The 22,122-nt window shown below is 36.0% G+C and overlaps 1 protein-coding gene and 1 pseudogene across 39 annotated transcripts in view; one reads left to right on the forward strand and one right to left on the reverse strand.

Annotated features, from left to right (window-relative positions):
• ZBTB20 (zinc finger and BTB domain containing 20) overlaps positions 1-22,122 on the reverse strand; it is an 838,196-nt gene that overhangs the window by 510,464 nt on the left and 305,610 nt on the right. The gene's annotated exons all lie outside the window — the stretch shown is intronic.
• The window catches only part of LOC101140465 (Y-box-binding protein 1-like), a 102,478-nt pseudogene continuing 89,427 nt past the window's right edge, over positions 9,072-22,122 (forward strand).

A 22,122-nucleotide genomic window follows, 5' to 3' on the forward strand; every position in this document is an offset into this window, starting at 1 on the left:
TTACAGGTGGAAAGTCACTTCTCTTTGATATAAATTGCATGCAATAAAGAAGGAGGCAGTCCTACACAATAAATATGTAAGGAATGGTTTTCCACCTCTGCATGCTGCAGAAAATCCCACTGAGTTAAGTAGGGTTCTACCAAGGCCACTTAAACATATTAGCCTATTATGCTCCACATTTCTTTATTGTTCTCAAAAAGCTAATGAAATGTTCCAGTGTAATGTTTATGCTGCAGTACTTTTAAAGGCATTTTAGAAGTGATGTTTCTCTCATAACTCCAGAAGGGGGTTCCACTTCCTAAAAACATTTAGTAGGCCATGGGGAGACCATGCAGCCTCTTTACTCAGACTGTTTAGACTCATAGCTGGAGAAGAAAATCCTTAAAGATAATCACTTAAGAGTTTCAGTGTGAGCTATAGCATCATTGCAAAGCGACAGGAATTAAAAGGCAGTGTACTGTACTACTGAATAGATAGGTTTAAAATACTGTGTACTGTCTATTCATAGATAACATTGATTTACATTGGTAAATCTATTGGTTCAGCACATCAGTGCAGTATTAAGGAATCAATTGTTTCTCCAGAGTCAATTATTTTTAGAAAAATAAGGAAATGTGACCTATCACTGAAAGTCAGTATGTAGAATTAAACTTGGCCAGTTTTCTTCCGCGCTGGGGTCTTAATTTTTCCAACTGTAAGATAAATGAATCAGACTTGTCAGTATCTATGATCACTTCTAGCATTAAAGTTTTCTAGTTTTAAGATTCTAAATACCAACACTGTATGTTGAGGAATAGCAAAGTAGGAAAAGAACTGGGAATAAAACTATCACTGAATTATTAACTTTCCAACAATCAAAATTATGTAATTTTGCCTTTAGTTGCCATAAACAACCACCTCACCTTCTGAATATCAACAATAATATGAATGAAGGAAAGGTTGTATACTAAGGTCTTAGGTGGTATGGTTGAGATTAAAGCCAAGACTGAGAGTATAGTAATGAATTGAGAAACGAAAGAATCATACACTTTTGACCTAATATGTAATATGTCTTCCCAAATCGTCATTTTTATACATTCATTTTCAATTGAAAACAACAACTTGAATATCTTAGAGGTTTTTTCCCCCAAGAAAGACATCAGGCTGTAATCTCCCCCCACAAAATTTAATACAGTTCATAGCTCACACCCCTACCGGACAATCCCCAAAATGTCTTGTTTCTTTTTCAAATTAGACATCAGCATTCAGTATAACAATTAATCAATGCCAACAATGTCCCATATGCTTTATTAGCATTCATTCACCGAATCCTTCCATGAACACTAGGAAGTAGGTACTAATAAAAACAGAAACAATTTTGAAGTACAGAATCTCAGAGGTGGTTATCAGTAATTCTAGAATATCAGTCTGACATATGGGTCCCTCCACTTTTTTTCAGTGCACAACGTGAACACTGTGTGGCACAGTGTTTCAAGAATTAATGTTTGATTTATATCAAAGCATTATGTTTTTTACTTCATCTTAATAGTAATCACAAGAGTGACTTATACCTCCGTACATGAAAGCAGAGATAGAAAAAAGATGACCTTGGAAGTTACATATTTTCTTTTCCTGTAAGTATGAAGACATGTCTATAAGTTATTAGGACCATAAAAAAACAAAAAACTAATAAGAATAAAATTGTGAAAGAATATTGAAACCTCCTTAATAAGCAGGTTCTTGTAGGATATTGAACAAGGTATGTATGTTGTAGCCCTGATGCTATATTTGTGTCATACTGAGCAAGCTACTTAACATTTAGGTGCGTAAGGGTTTTTTTTCCCTAAAGTGGGAGGATTTAGATCTCTAAATTCCTTACCAATCATAATTTTAGAGCAAACTATCTATAAAGTCAATTAATAATTTGCCTTGCTTCATGTATTACGTAATAGTTGCTAATCAAAATGAATAGTATTATACTCACAGCTTTAACTAATTTATAGCTAAGATCAGGCTTGCTTTGTAAACATCTCTGTAAAAACTCAGAAGTCCATGAATACTAAGACTTTTTACTCCTCCTGTAATTTTTGACCTCTACTGGAAATCTCACCTGCTACCCCTGACCTCGAATATTGCAAGTATTAATACAGTTTCTGTATATAGTGTACTTAAGCCAAGAGTCAGAGGCATGAGAAAGGTAAAGGCCGGGACAAAGGTACTACAATTCAGCTACACACTTGTAATGCTTCCCATTAGTTCGTTAGTTATATTAGTTCCAGAAACTATTTTAACACGGTAGGCTGATACTGCAAGCAAAAACAAAGATCATGAGAACAATGAAATAGTAGGTCTTAGCGCTTAAGCATATCTACTAGTAGTAATACTTGACAAGCAGCCCACCTTCTTTGTGATCTGGAAATGATTTGATGATAAAGCCAAATACTAGAAATATAACTGCTATCTTTTGGGAGATCAAAGGTCATGTGAGGGGGAGAGCTAAGGTCAAGAGCAAGCCCCTTAAGCCTACTCCAGAAATTTCACTAGAGGGTGCTCTTGGGCTTTCATGACTTCTCAATTCTTCAATAAGAACAAAGTATTGCTTAGATAATATATTCTGCCTAGTATAACTTGGACTCCATCATGGATCCCATATCCAATACTTCAATATAGAGTTAAAAGATATCTCCAGCAGGCCCTGGGCCTGGTTTTTTATTTTCCTGTGTAATTTCCTTGTTTCTACTGATAGTACACTTGTGAGTTTCACAAATTTAAGACAGGTAAGAGATCTTAAGAGGTCTCCAAAAGTCTACATCCTATTAAACAACCACAGAAACTTCCTAATACATCAAAGTAAGATTAAATGGGGATTAACTGATAAAGCTATTTTTGCAAATATATATTTTACAAACATATTTTAATCTTATAATAGGTTCATAATTTATATACCTATTGGAAGAATTTTTATTATTCCATAAGATCTGTAGAGAAAGTCTGATTGTCAAATAGAATAAATTTCAATTATTTATATATGTATTATTCATATGTCTCATGACATCAAATATTGAGCACCAAGTAAGTACTTAATAAATATTTCTTGACCCTTTATTGCACATACATATTTTTATACCATGTTCCAACAGGATGACATATAATTAAATTTTAATCTCTACACCATAGGTTTGAAATTTTTTCTATAAATGCAGTTTCACCTTTCTGGAATTCACGTTTAATGACTTATTCTGTTTATTTCTAATGATAATCGCTTTTTATATACTTTCCATTTTTGCTATGTTTTTAAGAGAAAATGAAACATGGAAATTGTTTTGTTATGTGATTAACTTTTTAATGTTTCTATTTGTTTATTAGAAAATTAAGAAGGTTATTTATTTCTACATTAAAATATTGGCAATGGCATATATCAATGCATAGTGATTTTCTTAAGAATTGCAATGAGTGACTCAATAAAATTCTTCTTCACTTTCAGGATGTAAAGAATTATGGCTACTAGCCATTATGCATGGTGATGTTCTTATCACACATAATTGAAAACTCAATAGTTTTAGCATCTTTAGGGTTGACAGTAAAATTCTGAGGTTGACTATGGAATGCTAAGTCTTTGACGGCACTTCCAATTTGGCTAAACTTACAGTTTCATTATTCCTTAATCGAATTAAGTTTAAGTTTCTCTTAAAATCAGCTTGAGGCTTTTGACAAATTAGAAATTTGGGTCCTGAATAGTAGCCCTTTACAATATATGAATCTGCATAAAGATGTGTTTTAAATGCATATTTGATAAAAAGATAAGCCTGGTCACTTATGAATTCTAGCTCCTTTCAACATCCTGCATGGATTGCAACCAGTGTGAAAAATTGGGGATCTTTAAAGTGGTCTCAGATCTCTTATAAAGCAGTCACCTGGGCTCTTAAACTCTATGGTGCTTCTCAAAAAGGGCTCCTTAAGTATCCCATCTGATGCATGTTATTCCCCAATTCAACTTGCAAAGGACAGAGTCACCAGCATATATTCAAACTGTATTTCATCCAAGTGGGTGGTCAATAAGCTTAAATCACTCTATGAAGAACTGGCAAAATTCCCATGGATACTGTGAAAATAAAGGGAATCAATGAAGAGATATAATTATTTTAGTCTCAGATTTAATTAATTTGTGGGAGAGGTCATTTTCTCTCAAATATATTCAAGTTTCTTCAAACACAGGTCAATGTTTGCCAGCTAATAGGAAAAAAGAAAACATTTAGTCTGAGTTTCCCACGTTTATATTAATCTCTATATCACAGCTAAATAAAATGTTTCATAAACCTTCATATAGGCAAAAGAGAGTTCAAGCTAAGGCAGAGTAACAAGTATTGCCAATAGAAAATAACCTCTTAAGTACTGTTTCTACTATTTCCTGTTCTAATTTTTCTATTGGAGAGAATGAAACAAAGTAATTTCACACCTGGTTTTATGAATCAGCTCACTAAAGATTCTAGGTAGAAGTTACACGGGAGATGCAAGTATAACTTCATTATTTTACAATTAGAACACTAAGACAAAGAAAGAATGAAAGTGGCGTGCTATCCCATGCCATGCAGTTAGCATATGGCAGGTCTTACTCAGAGTCTCCAGTTCCTAATCTAGTGTTCTTTCTACTGCAAAGCTTTCCAGTGCTGTTTAGTTTTTCATAAAGGATCTGTGTATCATGTCAAAATTTCATGTTGACTTTCCTTGAAATTTCAGAGAAAAAGAAGGCAGTATAAGAGAAATTACTCTTCATTGTCTAACTCTTCAAGTCAGACAGCATTCCTATGTGCAATGATCCTCGATACAGTCTAGGTCAACTGATCTCTATGAGTTTTCATACTCATTAAAATGTATGCATCACAAAGTACAATTAATGTTCTCACTGACTTTAGGGACCTTGCATGTTTCATCCGTTACCTAACCTATGCCATCCTGAATCCAAGAGGCACCCTGTATTTCTCTGAAAGTCAGCCCAGCATGAAAATACTGAAATAAGAGTGCAGGTGTACTCTTTGCTTTAAGAAGACACAATAAGCCAAATTCTGAACTTACCAAACAGACAAATTACGGGGTGATTATTCACATTTTAAAAGGATTCACCACAGGATGCTTTTAAATCATAAGCTGCTTTATTGCATTTTAAATAAGTTGATTTACAAAGCTTCCTTTACAAGGACTTTTCACTATCCAGGGTTCATGGTTCCTTATCCAAAGGCAATGAGAGCTTGGTGAGCATAAAGTCCTATTACCTGCTAAGCCAAGCTTCCTTTCCCAAATAAGAGAATAATTAGGACTGTAGTTCATTTTTGAAAAATTAATGAGTCTCTCACTCCTGAAAAATTTAATATACCCTGAGCACTTATTATGTGCCTGGCACAGTGCTAGGCATTTTAGATAATGATCTCATTTACTCCTCCTCACCACAACTCTAGGAGATTAGTACAATTATCCCAATCATGGATGAGGAAACTGGGACTCAGAGAAGTTAGAGTTAAGTAACTTGACTAAATTCTTGCAGCAAATAAGTGATTGTGCCAGGATTCAAAGTCAGATCTGTCTGGAGCTCTTGCCCTTACATATTTTACAATATAATTTCAGATGAAATTTAATGACGTCTCTTACCTCTGACCTAACTGAGCATAATTGCGCTCCAAATGTACTATTCCAGTGCAGCAATCCTGTCTGTAGCAATAGGGACCAGTCACACAGCCTGAATACAAAAAGATAGGGGGCTCACTAACAAGGTTGCCTATTCTGGTCACTGCACTGCCATATTAAGCCTGGATTTATCTCCTGTAATTCCTACCTATCGGATCTAACTTTGCTCTATAGTCATTGAGAACAATTAAAATCCCTTCTCCTCATACCTATCATATTTCTCTTATGGTTTCTTTCTTCTTCTTTTTTTTTTTTTTTAGTATCCAGTGCCTCCAACCTTTTTAAAATATAATGGGTTTGTCTGCTTTTTACATATATTTTATTCTTTCTATAAACCGGTTCTTCTGGAGCACAGAGAACTTATAAATGCTATTTCTAAGCATTTATGCAACTAAAAATTATTGGAACAATACACAGCATAGTGGATAAGGGCACAAGCTCAGAAACCCAGACTGCCTGGGTTCAAATCCAGGCTTTACCAATTAATGGCTCGATTTCCTTGGTGAATATATTTAAAGTCTCTGTGCTTCAGTTTCCTCCTTCAACTATGAAATAAGGACAACAGTACCTAGTTAATGTGGCTCTTGTGAAGATTTAAAAGAGGGGCAATATTAAGCAAAAGGCAACATAAGGAAAATTACTCTACAGTGTCTAACTCTTCACGTCAAGCAACATTCATACAGCAATATTCATATAGCGCTTACAGCCTGCTAGGCAGCAATTAGGGTACTGCCTAGGTTGTAAGCTTTATATAAATGTTTGTCATAATTATTGACGGTATAGGAGTGAATGAATACTTAACTGCCTTGGAAAAATATGACCCATATCATTGTATGAGATTGATTTTATTATCCAGATATAAAGAAGTCAAGCTCAACTAGAAAAGGCACTTGACTGGAGACCAGAGATGTGCTTCTAGTCCCAACTCTTTCAAACACTCCAGCTGAAAGATCTTGGACTTTTTCTACCTCATCTTTTTAAACAGAGGAATGGGACTGTACCTCTGCCTCTAAAATGATACGTTTTTATTCTAGGATTCTAGGATCCTATTCCACCTGGACCCTACTTAAATTTCATTACTCATTATGTTTGAAAACTACCATTACATGCTAACATTTTATCTGCATGTTTATATCTGTTGACATTTCAATCAGCTTATCTGCATTGTTTTCACGAAACAGAATAAGCCTCTGAGAGTCTATAGACAGGTCTGAAAAAACAAAAGGTGTTGTGATAGCACAGAGAGGAATTTAATGTCACTTTGGAGGAAATAACCTAAAGTCCTACTCTGCCAAGCCAGTAAAATCCTGTCCTCTGCCTGCAACACCTGGCCCAGTCCATGCTATCTTGCTGAATTTCAGTGCAGCTCTTTGGATAAACTCAAATTCAGGTTTGGATGGAATACCAGGTTAATACAACAGTCATTTTTTTTCAACAGAAGTGCAGGTTGGACTACCTTTTACCTACCAAAATCACCTCATTCTTTGATATATAGAACATTTAGCTAATTTTATTATGACTTAGTATGCCAGTACTCCTCATATACTTTATTGTCCATCCCCAGATCTAGTGAAGGCATGGTGACTGGTATCAATATCAAGGCAATTGTCTTCAAAGAATGTGGCAATCTATTCTAACAAAGTAAATTCCACAAGGGAACAAGGGGACAGCCACTCTAAATTCACTAATGACAAAAACTTTGATATTTTGTAATTAAGCACAATGCATTATTCTATAAATAAAAATGATGTCCTTGTAAATCTAAAAGCTATGAAACGTTATATTTTCTATTTCTAAAATTCTCTAGGCTCAAAGTCAATATGTAAGTCTAATTTTTTTAAATGCACAAAAAGCTATGATATTTCAAATCTTAGATACTAAATTTGTGAATTGAATGAACCTGGCTTCTCCCGCTTAGACGTGAACATTCCTGTTAGTACATAAAAATTAACGAATATTTTAGGTCAAAATTTTGTGTTTGATGATTGACTTATGGAATCAGTCTAAGTAGGTATGAAGGTGACTAGACTTATTTTGGAACATGTACAATTTCATAACAGTAACATGGCCGTTAAATAATTCTGTTTAAATGATAGTTAACTCTCATTTTAACTGTTAGCCCTTGCATTATGAAGCAGCTTGATGCTGAAGTAAAGCTAAGATTTCAGTAAAAAGAATAAGAGCTTTATATTCTAGAAGGTAGAAATCCTAGAAAAATCAAAGAAATTAAAATTTTGGAAGTTTTTGATTCATTTCTTATATTTTAAATAGGATTCTAAAATAACATATCTCTTCTATACATAAGAAAATAGTCTGGTTCACATATATTGATTTATTGAAAAGTTATTACAGTATAACTCAGGTTGCCCAATACTAACATTGCTATACCAGCGTTGTTTTGGTAAATGTTTGCATTATAACTCTGGTTGTATTACAGCAAAACACTCAGAAGAAAGAGAGTAACTTTTACACATATTACATAGCATCTGTACAGTCATTCCCTTAAAATGCAACAATACAACTGCAATACTTTAAATACTTTAAAATACAAATGCCTTTGAAGAACATAACTTATATACTATTTATTAATAGGATTAAATCAACATTTTTATGGCTCTCTAAGCTTATCCCAGAAACTTTTCCATTATTTCACTGAGTAACAAGAGAATTTTTTTTTATTGTTTATTTTTTTTTTAGATATGGTTTCACTCTATCACCTAGGCTGGAGTGCAATGGTGTGATCTTGGTACACTACAGTCTCTACCTCCTGGACTCAAGTAATCCTCCTGCCCCAGCCTTCTGAGTAGCTGGGACCACAGATGCATACTACTACAACTAGCTAATTTTTTTTTTTTTTTTTTTTTGAGAAACAGGTTCTCACTATGTTGCCAGACTGGTCTTAAACTTCTGAGCTCAAGCAATCCTCTCCTTGGTCTCCCAAGTACTGTGATTACAGGCATAAGCCACTGCACCTGGCCGAGGGTCTTATAGATAGGTAATATTAACACCATTTTGCAAAATGTTAAAAATAAGGCAAGGGAAGGTTAAAACAAGTTGTACAAGTTCAACAAGTAGTAAGTGAAATTCAGCCAGACTTTGAACATAGACATCCTGTTTTAGAATCTCAATGTTCTATTTTTCCCAAAGCAATCTCACTGACTAATGTACGTATTAGATTGCACTGATATAGTAAGGACAAAGAAAACCCATTTTCTGTGTATATTGCTATTGCCTTAGAAAATACAAATAGCTACTGAAAAGGCCAATGCTATGAAACAGTTTGGTAATATCTATTAAAAATTTTAAATCTCTGCTACACTGTATTAATATTTTATATCTTAAAGAATAATAGAGCCTAACTTAGATCCTTCCAAATTTGTAACTCTTCAAAATCTAAAATGAATTTCGAATTCATGACTTATAACTGCTCAAGTAGGAAACTTATGACAAAACCAGAGACAAGCCCTTCCAACAGTGCCTATGACATCATAGATATACAAATCTGCCCCATTTTACAGTACACAAAGAAGACCGGAATTCAGCTGTTATCAGACAATAATAAACTTCTTCTGGTAAGTTCGTCTCTTAGTCTTAGATTTACATTCCCACTGTCAGCAAGAATTTTTAAGTTAAACATTTTTGAAAAGTAAAAATTCAATAAATAGCATTTATATTATCCACAGAATGTATTTTCCTTGCTTTGGTGCTAAAATATTTTATTTTAGACTGTTCTTTTTTCTCTTTTCCATCCATCTCTTAGCTCCTTCGCTCCAATCCTTGCCCCTTTCCACCCTTGTTCTCTCTCTGCCTGAAGCCTCAGGGAAGAGGGCTGCAAACTATCTGGATGCCTGGATCCTCACGCTCCTGAGATTAAACCCAGACCCGCCCATGGCAAGAGTCCCGTTCTGTGTCTGAAGCAAGTGTCTGATTGAGTTAGATATGGAGTTGTTATCACATTGAAAAGAAAGCCCGGATTTTTTTAATCTTTGGTATTAAAATATGTTATATTTGTATTAAAATATTCATCTAATAAACTCTCCCAAAGAAAACAGTTTCATTATATTTTCACCGTATTTTCTTATTCCATTCTTAAAGCCACAGTGAAAGGAAAGTTCTTGTGGTCACCCCAAAATACTCTTTTCCACTTCTAATCAAGGTCTGGTTAGGACAAAGCTAAACAATAATTTCTACTTTGTATTTAAGGACACCAGCTACTGTTTACCCACTGATGTTATTTATACTAATAGGGGGTCTCTGAAGTGACACCTAAAGCTTGCCACTTCATTGGCATTATGTCGTAGGTTTCAGGAGGGCTTTTGTAAAGTCAATTTTCTCCCAGTATCGCTTTATCCCCACAGAGTAAGCAGATGGGAGAGTTCTTTTTCCCTCAAAATAAGGCTTATAGCATTGACCAGGGAATTTAAATGTATCTTTACAATTCTCAACTTGATCTCCCAGGAAGAGCTTTTATAGATTTGGATTTTTTTTTGTCATAAAGTATTCTATTTATTTCCCAGCAGCTGGTGTCAAAAAAGTTGTTGTTTTTTTAATATTCCTTTTAAATAAATAAAATCTGTTTTCATATTGTGTAAAATTAGTTTTGCCTGCTGTGAGTTTGTGGCATTATGAAGTGATCATTTCTTCCCATGAATTATTTAAAGTGAGGATATCAAAATCTGATGGAACAATACAATGAACTATACAATACAATTTAATTTTATAATACACCAGTTCATAATAGTATCTCAAAATGCACAGTAGTTGCAATACATTGGTTCAGAATTAGCAGATCAAGTATAAGCCCCTCAGTTGCAGATTTTAGTATTTGAGAATCAGTTCTAAATTTTCTAGTGGACTAGAGAATCATGCATATTTGGTAGTCCATAGATACCTGAAGACCTTTTTGCTAATTCCTCATGCCAGGCACTGATGTTTGCCCAGCCTAGATGACATTTTTTCTTCTTTTTTAAAAATCTTTAAGACATTGAGTTTGACAGCTGTTAACCCTTTCATTACAAAACAATATTGGTATTAATAGCATTTCCCCTGGAGTTCTCTGATCACTTTGTCTTAGGGAACAAATGCACCTATGTAGCCACAATTATTCTTACTACTTATTCTCACTACAGAGTTTCTAGAAGAAGGGAAACAATGATCCATTCAAATGCCCCACTGCACTTATAAGACTTACAGCAAAGCTGCTAAAACTTAAATTTTAAGGTGAGTGAGGTGGCATAAGGGAAATGAATGAGCTGCTAATGAATAGGGCAAGACATGATTAGAAGCTATAACAAAGTCTGACTCAAGGAAAGGCCAAAGGTTATCTTGTATTTGATATGTGTGTTTTAATAAATTATAAACAAAATACTACACTGACTTTTTCCTCAGTGGATTTTCTAGCATTCTATAAGAGACATTTTGTCTGATTAACTTGCTATATTGAAAAGTGGGAGTCAGTATATATTACTTACAAATTCTCAAATAGCCTCTGAAAAAATTCCACCACAGAGATTTAAAAAAATGGAAGTATATGGAAACAAGATGCTACAAGATGTTGGAAATGGTTTTCCAAAGCAAGAACTGGCTTAAAACATAGAATAGCAATAATGAGCACTTTTCTTGTTAGTTCTACATACTGTAAACTAATTTATGCCCCAAACAGAACTCTGGTTTCCCTATTATCGATGTTGCCACTTCCTCCTCTAATCTAACTGTATTTCTCTCGTCTCAGTGAAAGGTGCCACCATCTACCCTGACAGTTGATCAGGCCAAACATCAGCAACTCTTTTTGCCTCACCCACCACATCTAATCCATCAATAAGCCGCACTAACCCAAACACAAAAGTACATCCCAAACCCGACCATTCCTCACAATCTCTGCTATCACGAACAAAAATCACAATTATCTCTTGTCTGGTCTCCTAACTGATTTCTCTGCTTCCACTGTTGCACCTTATAATCCATTATCTAAACAGAAGCTAGAATTCTTGAAATGCAGGAAAGATGATATCATTCCTTTGCTAAAATTCTACAAGTTATATATAGTGCAATAAGAAGAAATTAAAATTCAAAACCATGACCAGTAAGTCTCTCCATTATCTGTTCATGACCATCTTTCTGTTCTCATCTTCTAACATTTTTCCTTTGTTCACCGTGCTTCTTTGCCTATTCTGTCTCTAAAACAAGCCAATCTTATTCCTATTAGCCCTGGTCTAGCTATATTGCCTCTGCCCAGACCTACATCTCTGCGTGGCTGATTTCTTCACTTGTAGCTCAGATATTATCTCTATAGAAAGGTCTTTCCTTGTGTGGCCAAGATAGCCAAAGCATCCCCAATTCATTCTACCCTGCTTTACTTTTCTCTTAGAACTAATTACTGGTACCTTCCTTATTTACATCCTGTATGTATGTGAGTATGCACATGTACCTGTATGTTCATAATCTCTATTACAGTATAAATTCCATGAGGATGAGGTTCTTGGATGTGTTAGTTATCTATTACAGCATAACAACTTACCCCCAAACTTATTAACTTAAAAAAGCAAACACCATTCCACAGTTTCTGTGGGTCAGGAATCTGGGCTCAGTATAGGTAGGTGCCTATGGGTCAAAGTTTCTCATGAGGCTGTGATCAAACTGTCAGCTAGAGCTGTGTTTTCATCTGAATTCTCGACTGAAGAGGAGGAGACTTGCCATGTGGGGGTCTTCACATGTGAAGGTCTTCACACAGGGGTCTTCACACAGGGCTACTTCATGACTTGGACTTTGCTTTTTCTCAGGGAGAGCAATCCGGGAGAGAGTGATAGAGGGACTCAAGAGAAAAACCACAAGCTTTTTAAAAACTTAACCTTGGAAGTGACATCCTATCACTTCTGCCCTTTATTAAAAATGAGTCACTAAGTCCAGCCAATACTAAAGGAGAGGAAATTAGACAAGCAGGTGAAAATAGAGGATGTGGAGATCAGGTGGGGCCATCTTAGAAGCTGCCTATTACAATTGCTTACCAGTACCTTCTTAGTGTTCAGAAAAATTTCTGACTTTCAGTAAACAAATTAATTTAAAAAATGACTCTCTCATGAGTTAGTTCCATTGGACATTTTGCCAATGATCAAGAAAAAGTAGTGAATAAAATCTCACTCAAGTAGTGACATTCAAACCGAAAGAGATCACCCCAGTAGGAAGGTTTCATTAGGATGTGTAAGCAGAAAGTAGCAGTACAGCCTCAGTTTCTTCATCTGTAAAATATAAACAGTAGTTGTACCATACTGTCAGAGACCTAATGAGGCAATTCGTGAGGGCCTCACGAATCAAAGGCAGTGGATAGATGTTAGCTATTACTTATTCTTAATAAGTATAAATGCAAGGGAAGCATTTTTAGGGAAAATAACACAAATCATGTTTTTACGATGATGGTATTTGATATATCAGGTTTAACTCAAAAAAGAATTTAAGAACCACTTTCAATTGTTTCCTAATTATATTAGCTTAAATATGAGCCTGTAACCAAAAAGACTAATAAAATTTTGGAACTCATCAAGTGTACTGAAAATAGGCTAGAAAGCTTTCCATATATTTATGTAAAGTTTTGACATCTTCAAATGGACATAATGATGCATTTGCAATCTCCACAATCATGAGGGCCTAAATGAAGAGAGATGTGTAGAGCCCTGGAATTGAAGATCCACGGTGTGACTGGGGGCGAAAGTCTCTGAAAAGTTAAAAGAAGACAGGGCACTGAACCCTGATCTAATATGTAATGGGGTTATGAAATTTAGGCAGAGGGTAGTCATAGAATTATTCATGAAATCCTAGAATAGTAATACTAGAGGTCAAACTTCATATTCAGAAAAGTACAAATAGGGTCAGGTAATAAAGCGCTATTCCATATTTTTTTTTAATGCTTGCCTTGGAAGGTAGCAAAACTTAAATAAGAAGTTGGAGAAATTCATAGAAGATATACCAAAATAGACTGTAGTGGATGTATGGATTGGAGTTTGCCATCAGAGAGGCAAACAAGGATGTCTTTAAACTTATTTACTGATGTTTCCATTTACAACCAAATGGGGTAGATGCATCCCAGATTTAAAGAAGCCGTTCCAAAAGCAGGAACAGTACCCCTATAAGATGTTATCATTCCTGTTCTATTAATTACAGTGTCACTCACTCTTTTACTGATAGCCCTGATGGAGAATCAGCATGAACCAGCCATTTTCCTCCCTGTATATACATTAGCAAAACTTTGACCATTAAATAGTTCAAAGATAGGCTTGCCTCGCTGGCTCATGCCTATAATCCCAGCACTTTGGGAGGCCAAAGTGGGCAGATTGTTTGAGCTCAAGAGTTCGAGACCAGCTTTGGCAATGTGCCAAAACCCCATTTCGACAAAAAATACAAAACTGTGTTTGGTGTGTTGGTGTGCGCCTATGGTCCCAGCTACTTGGGAGGCTGAAGTGGGAGGATCACTTGCGTGCAGGAGGTCAAGGCTGCAGTGAGCTGAGATCACACCACTGCACTCCACCCTGCAGCCTGGGTGACAGAGTGAGAGCCTGTCTGAAAGAAAGAAAGAAAGAAAGAAAGAAAGAAAGAAAGAAAGAAAGAGAGAGAGAGAGAGAGAGAGAGAAAGAGAAAGAAAGGGAGAGAGAAAGAAAGGAAATCTCAGATATATCTATAATAGAGGAATCTCTCAAAACAATTTCTGCAATATCCAGCGTGGTGGATCTAATGGTGACCTTCCAAAAGAAACGCCCACATTCTAACCCCTGAAACCTGAGAATGTGACCTTATTTGGAAAAAGGATCTGTGCAGATGTAATGAGGTTAAGGATTTCTAGATGAGGTAATCCTGGATTGCCCAGGGAAGCTGTAAATCCAATAACATTTTCTTATAAGAGAAAGAAGAGAGGACAGAGAGAGCAGAAGTCCACGTGAAGACAGAGGCACAAACTGGAGTTACATAGCCACAAGCCAAGGAACCTCTGGAGCCACCAGAAGCTGGAAAAGCAAGGAATGATTCCCCCTTACTTAGAGTCTTCTGAGAAAGTGTAGCCCTGCCAACACCTTGATTTCAGACTTCTGGCTTCCAATTCTGGGAAAGACTAAATTTAAGCTGTTTTAGGCCATCAAGTTTGTGCTAATTTCTAATGGCAACCTTAGTAAATTAATACACCCAGAACAAGTAATTATGTTTTCCAGAGAGGTAATGCAATGTAGTAAAAAAAACATTTTGAGTGAGACAGATTTAGGTTTAGACCTGGGGTTTCTCTATATTGATTGTGTGTCTTTGAACAAGTTACTTTATATCTCTATCTTCAGGTTCTTCTTTAGTAAAATGATGGTAAGTTTCCCTTGTAGGGTCGCTGTGTGATATGTTATTTCTGCTCAATTCAGTACTCAATTAACCTGTTAATGATAAATTCACGCATGTGCAACATGTCTACAGACGTTAAAAACTGTTGTTTTCCTTGAAAATCAACATACATTTTAGCAAGGTATTAATTAGAGCATATGGGATTGATTAATGTGGAAACTAGTTGTACAATACCAAATGTTTTAACAAACCTTTATTACAACCTGACTATTCATGTCATTTCAAATAACTTTCCTGGTTGTCAGTGGAACCATATTCAGTCTGTTCTTTTACTGTCTCATCTGTAATATCTTCCATAGTTTCTAATAGAGAAATAATGAAAAAGCCAGAGTATTAGTAGAAAATGTTTGCGTCTAGCTTGAGCTTAAGTCAGATATAGAGTCAAAATTGTGATCACAGAATTCTCCTAAATGTTAGTCTCAGAAAATTGACAAGGGCATAATAATTTCTAGGACAGAGTAGTCAAATTCATACCCACCATTGATACCTTCCTATCCCTGACATTAAAACAGACAAAAAAAAGTAGTTCACACAATAATGTTATAGAGGAAGAATATAGGAATCATGCAGTTTAGGTATTTCTTATTCTGGAATAACTCCTTAATACTAAATTGAGGCTCTAGTGAGAGCTATTCAAAATGCATAAACGAAAGTAAAATAAATTTTCAAGAACTGATCTTTCTTACTTTTCTAGCAACAAACTTTTGAAAAAAATTAAAAATTTTAAAAAGTAAAACATGTAATAAATTAGCTATAATATCATTTGTAGCTATTGTAATTTATTTTTTATTCATTCACTCAACAAGCATTATTAAATGCCTAGTAAATGTCAGGCATTGTGTTAGGCACTAAAGACGCAGCCTTGAATAAGACATACTACTCCCTACCTTAAGGATAATTTAGGCAAAACAATCAACGATAATAAAGTGCACACTACACAAATGCAATGTAAGGCAATTATAATTAGGGAATCAGGGAAGGCATTCCATAGAAAATAAGCTTTAAATTGAGACTTGCAAAATTGGTTTTATGTCAGTGGAGGTGAGCACATGGGGGAAGAAAAGAGTAATGAAGAGTATTCAAAACAAAGAGTAGAACATATGCAAAGACCAGAAATGAGAGTGAGCATGGTGCACCGAAGGCATGAAAACACGTTTAGTATGACTGGAGCATAGAATGCTAGGGGGAAAGGGGCATGAATCAGTCTAGAAAATGAGACAGTAGCCAGGCTGGAAGATTAATATTAAGGAAGTCAGAATACTATTGCAATAACTTAGGTGAGATAAGATGGTACCCTGGATGAGAGTAGTAGTTCTGATATGAAGAAGATTGAACAGATTAAGGACATTCTTAGGAGGAAGATCAAAAGTACCAGGTGATTGACTGCATGTGGAACAGTACAGGATGCGGAAAAGGTAATGTCAAGTTTCTAATGTCGGCAATTATGTAGCAATACTGGAGGTGAGAGTATGTTTGGGGCAAAGAGGTGAGTTTAGAACATGTTGAGTATGAGGTGTCTGTGAGTCATCCAAGAGAAGAGGTCTAGAAGGCAGTGCTCAGAGAGAAGCCTGAGCTGGAGAAATATGTGGTGGTCATTCAGATGCAGATGCTAATGAAACCTATGGGAGAAAATGAGATTGCCTGGGAGGACTGCCCAATGTGAGGAGAGAGCCTAAGAGAGAGTTCAGAGAACATCAACTTTAGTACTGCAAAGGTTAAGTAAGACTAGCAAGGCTGCCTCTAATGAGACTTTCTACAACCCCCTTCATAGTAAGTTCTCACTTTCTACAGCAATTCAGGGCTCACACTTCTCTTCTCTCTTTTGACTCTCAAACAAAATTATAAGATAAGCAGGGTGGGCAACAGGACTTCTTGAAGATAAAAATAATCTAGGTTTCAAGAGGTTAGGCTTGAGGTCATGGATCTCTTTATTTCCAGATTAGTTTTCTTTCCATACCATTACTCTACTCCCAAGGATTAGCTCCTTATAGCTTCTTCTTTGTTGTTAGCCTGGACTGTTGCCTGGGTGTCATTTTAGAGGGGTGAAGTTTTTTTGCATTATATTATATTAAAAATTTTCTCCATCTGGAACTGATGAAAGGACAGAAGGGCTAACCTGAGGCAAAACTCGAGAGTGGGAGAACTGTTTCTTAGAGCTTCCAACCTCCCTCGTCTCTACCTTACCCCTTCTTTAAAAACTTTTGTTCATTTACTCAATAATTAGTTATTAAGATAATTTGTGGATATGGAAATTAACAAGCCACACCAAGTCTCTACCTTCACGGAGCTTACACAGTAGTAAAACGGCAGACATAAGAACCAATGCACTAAAAGTTAAGAAAGAGGAGTGTAGAACCAGGAGACACCAAGGGCATACCTAATCTACACTGAAGAGGTTAAGGAACACTTCTTAGAATAAGTAATATTTCAACTAAGGTCTAAAAAATGGTTGAAGTTGACTGTCTTGGCCACTGTTGCAAGGAGGAAAACTGATTCAACCAACGAATTTAGAAAATTGTAATGGAAACATATAGGTTAGTGTGCCATCCTCTTGTATTTTTCAAAAAAGAAATCCCAGAATTTGCAACATTTGATCCAAAAAGAATGAATCTCCTCAAACTGTGGAATTCCTGCACTAGTACTGATATGGTTTGGCTCTATGTCCCCAACCAAATCTTACCTTGAATTGTAATCCCAGGGACCTGGTGGAAGGTGATTGGAGCAAGGGGGGCGATTTTCCCCAGGCTCTTCGGTGATAGTGAGTGAGGTCTCATAAGATTTGATGCTTTTAAAGTTATTTAGCAGTCTCTCTCTTCTCTCTCTTTTTCTGTCCTCCTGCCACCATGTAAGACGTGCCTTGCTTCCCCTTCACCTTCTGCCATGATTATATGTTTCCTGAGGCCTCCCCAGCTGTGCAGAACTGTGAGTCAATTAAGCCTCTTTTCTTTATAAATTGCCCAGACTCAGGTAGTTCTTTATAGCAGTGTCAAAACAGACTAATACAAGTACTATCCACGTATAAGAGAAAACATTACTCTCACCTATCTCAACTCATACCATGTAGGCAGGCCCTTAATCTATCTCCCCCTGAGTCCAGATTTGAAGGCAAGGAAAGAACTATAAGTACCTTGTCTTATTTATTTTTCAGGACTCTAAGTTATATTATCTCCATTATACAGTAGAGAAAAATCATCTGAAAAATTACGCAAATCTGCCCAAGATTTCAAGCCAGTAAATGGGGAGCTAGGTCTTCATTCTGGTCAGTTGGCTCCAAAGCATCTATTTATTCTACCTTGAATATATATACACGTATACATATATTTTACAGATGGTGTTTCACTATGTTGCCCAGGTTGGTCTCAAATTCCTGGCCTCAAGTGATCCTCCCACCTCAGCCTCCTGAAGCTCTGGGATTACAGGCATAAGCCCCCATGGCCAGCCAAGCATATATATATATATTTTTTTTTTTTGAGACGGAGTCTCACTCTGTCGCCCAGGCTGGAGTGCAGTGGCACAATCTTGGCTCACTGCAACCTCTGCCTCCCAGGTTCAAGTGATTCTCCTGCCTCAGCCTCCTGAGTATCTGGGACTACAGGTGCCTGCCATCACACCCGGCTAATTTTTTTTTTTTTTTTTTTTGTATTTTGAGTAGAGACAAGGTTTCACCGTGTTAGCCAGGTTGGTCTTGAACTCCTAATCTCAGGTGATCCACCCTCCTTGGCCTCCCAAAGTGCTGGGATTACAGGCGTGAGCCACCACGCATTGCCATATTTTTATAAAGACTTGTCCACAGATGCTCATTGCTAGCATTGTATTGCTAAAAATTGTAAACAGTCTAAATGCCCATCCTTAAGTGAATGGATAAACAAATTATAGTATGTCTATACAGTGGAATACTACACAGCAATAAAAATGGTGAATTATTGATACGTGCTACGACATAAATGGATCTCAAAGTCAATACACTGAGTGAAAGAAGGACAAAACAAGTACAGAAGATTCTATTTTTATAATAGAATTCAAATTTTTATAAAATTCTAGGAAATGTAAGCTACTGTGTAGTGATGGAAAATAGATCTATGGTTGCATAAGAAAATTACTGGAGTAAATATATATATGTATATTAACTGAGAGTGGTGGTGCATACCTACAGTCCCAGCTACTGGGAAGGCTGAGGCAGGAGGATCACTTGAGCCCAGGAGTTTGAGGTTACAGTGAGCTATGATCATGCCACTGCACTCCAGGCTGGTTGACAGAGCAAGTCCCTGTCTCAAAAAAAAAAAAAAAACTTTCATTTCTCTTGTGTAAACATGTAGGCATGAAATGGCTGGATAACATGGTAAACATATATTTAACTTTTTAAAAACTGTCAGACTGTCTCTAAAGTGGCTGTACGATTTTACTTTACTGCCAGCAACTTATGAGGCTTCCAGTTTCTCCATATCCTCAAAAATCTTGCTATGCTCAGTCTTTTAAACGTCAGTCATTCTAAAGGATGTGTAATAGTGTCTCGTGATTTTAATTTGCCTTCTAACAATGATTGATATTGAGCATCATTTCATGTGCTCATATACCATCTTTTTTCTTTTTCTTTTTTTTTTTTTTCGGTGAAGTGCCTGATCAAATCTTTGCCCACTTAAATAATATGTTGTATATTATTGAGTTTTCAAAGTTCTTTGTATTTTCTGGATATGAGTTCTTTATCAGATATATTCTTTGCAAATATTTTCTTACAGTCTGTGGCTTACCTTTTCATTTTCTTAATAATGTTTTCAAAGTGCAGAGTTTTTTAATTTTCATGAAATCTAATTTATCAACTTATTCTTTTATGGGTCATTCATAAAGGAATTGTGCACTAATCATCTCCTAACATACTACATGAGTTACTTATCTTTTCACTGATGGATCCCAAGTGGCTAGTAAAGTACTGAATACACATTAGGTATCAATAAACATCTGATGGATAAATTAAAATTTCAAATAGTGAAAGCAAAATTATAGAAACTTAGTTCATTGGCAGCATAGAAAATAAAATAGCCTCTAGTGCAAAGCCATATTCAATTTTTTGTTATCTGATCTAGTATGAAGTTTGATCGATACAAGGACCCAAATTTATTAAATCTTGTTAAAGAACCTGATGCTCTCTCTCTAGAGACAATTCTTTCTTCCCCAAAATAGAAATGTGAAATTCCATAGAACTTAAATGTAAAGCAGTAAGTCCCCTACCCACCTCTGTGCCTCTCCTCGCCCGTGACTCAAGTGCTATATGAACCCCTGCAAATAAATCAAGGCTGCTGAATTCTCAAAAGCTCTAATTGTGCCAATTGTAAATAAGCCTCAGGATGAATTTCAACCAGCAGTGTCCCCAAAACCATTATCTGCAACTATAATCCATTACTTTTCTTTCATAATTAATTTTTCTAATAGGTCAGTACTATTTGTTTTATTTAAGCGCATTCCAGCAATCCCATTTTACCAACAACCAATGTCAATTATAACTATATACATATTTTCTATTATATACAACAAATACATTCTTATATTATGAGAAACACTAAATTGGGCAGTGATTTTTTAATGAGTAATAAGGTAATATGCTACATTGGTGCTCAACTGCACTTGTCTTGACCATATGAATTAAGAGTCTAGTGGAAATTTATAAGCACCTTGAGGACTTCCAGGTATGTGGGTGCTTAAATAGGTACTCAAAAGATGCTGCTTATTTTCATAGATTTTAATGTCTAAATCACTGGGAACAATGACAATTACCAGAGATATAGATAGGTGGTTAGATAAACACACAAGAGATATGTATGTTAGAGACATACACATTACAGAGAGTATAATAGGGTTGTATACACACCTACATATACCTATATAATGTGTGTGTGTGTGTGTTTGTATGCATGTGTATGAAATCAAAATGCAATTCACTGGAACACTGAAGACAAAGCAGTCAAGCAGCTGAGAGAATTCACCATACTGATGAGCTTTCCTCCTCAGAGAGCTTGCTCCTCAGGCCCTCACTCAAAGGCTCTTTATTCTTTTTAGATACAATTCTAAAGAGTTTGATATCTACTTTTCCATCCACAACAGACTAAATGCTGAAAACTCGAGAGCACAGGTGAGCTTGTGTTTGATGCCAGCTGCAAGCAGCCTGACACAGGGAGAAATGAGAGCTCTCCTAGAGCCAATCTGGGGAGTGTCCTGGTGAGGGCACTGAGACCTGCTGGTTAGGAGGAGGCCTAGTGCAAATAGGCAAAATTGCTTGGATGAAGGGTAATCAATCTGAGCCTAGTTCTTTTGGATGAAACCTTTGAGAACTCAATGACAAGGGGATATGGATCCAACAGGAGACTAGTAGAGAATACAAATTCATTATTTTGCTATACAATGCTAGTTGCATTTTAAACAATTGTTTCTCTATGAATTTTACTACCAGGCTTTTCTGAACCATTCTGTGTGAATTCAATACTGCCTGGATTTTTAAAACCACTTCTGACACTATAAACCAGACAAATCTTTCTTAAAAGATAATAAGAAGATGGGGCCTTGCATTTCTCATAAAAGGAAAATGACTCCACCATAAGTGTATTCATTACACACTGTTGAGGCATGAATTCAGGGAAAATTAGACTGAATATGAGATTACCATCCTAACTTTCTGAAACACTCCCAGCGCTGTCACCAGAGTTCTTAATTCAAATATTTACTCTTGATCTAAAAATATCTTAGTCCAAGAAACAGAATGATTACTCCACAGTTAAAGTATATTTAGTGATCTGAGAGAGGAGAAGTTTCATTTCACTCAAGCAAATGGTTTTAGTACCCCAACCAATTAATAGCTTCATCATGTGTGAGCCATGATTATAAACGAATCGGACTAATTTTTTAAACAAATCTATAGGCTTCTAACAAGGGCTATTTTTCACAATGGTCACCTTGGAAGAAAGTCACTCCAGGGATACCGTCATTACTTCAGATTTGGGACCTTACCTTTAGAGTTGGTTCATGAGAAAAAAAAAAACAAAAACACTATATGCTTCATAGTTACCCTCCCCACCTAACACTACATATCCCTGATTACCAACTTTGAAT

The sequence above is a fragment of the Gorilla gorilla genome, chromosome 2, assembly GCF_029281585.2.
Source record: "Gorilla gorilla gorilla isolate KB3781 chromosome 2, NHGRI_mGorGor1-v2.1_pri, whole genome shotgun sequence".
Lineage (NCBI taxonomy): Eukaryota > Metazoa > Chordata > Mammalia > Primates > Hominidae > Gorilla > Gorilla gorilla.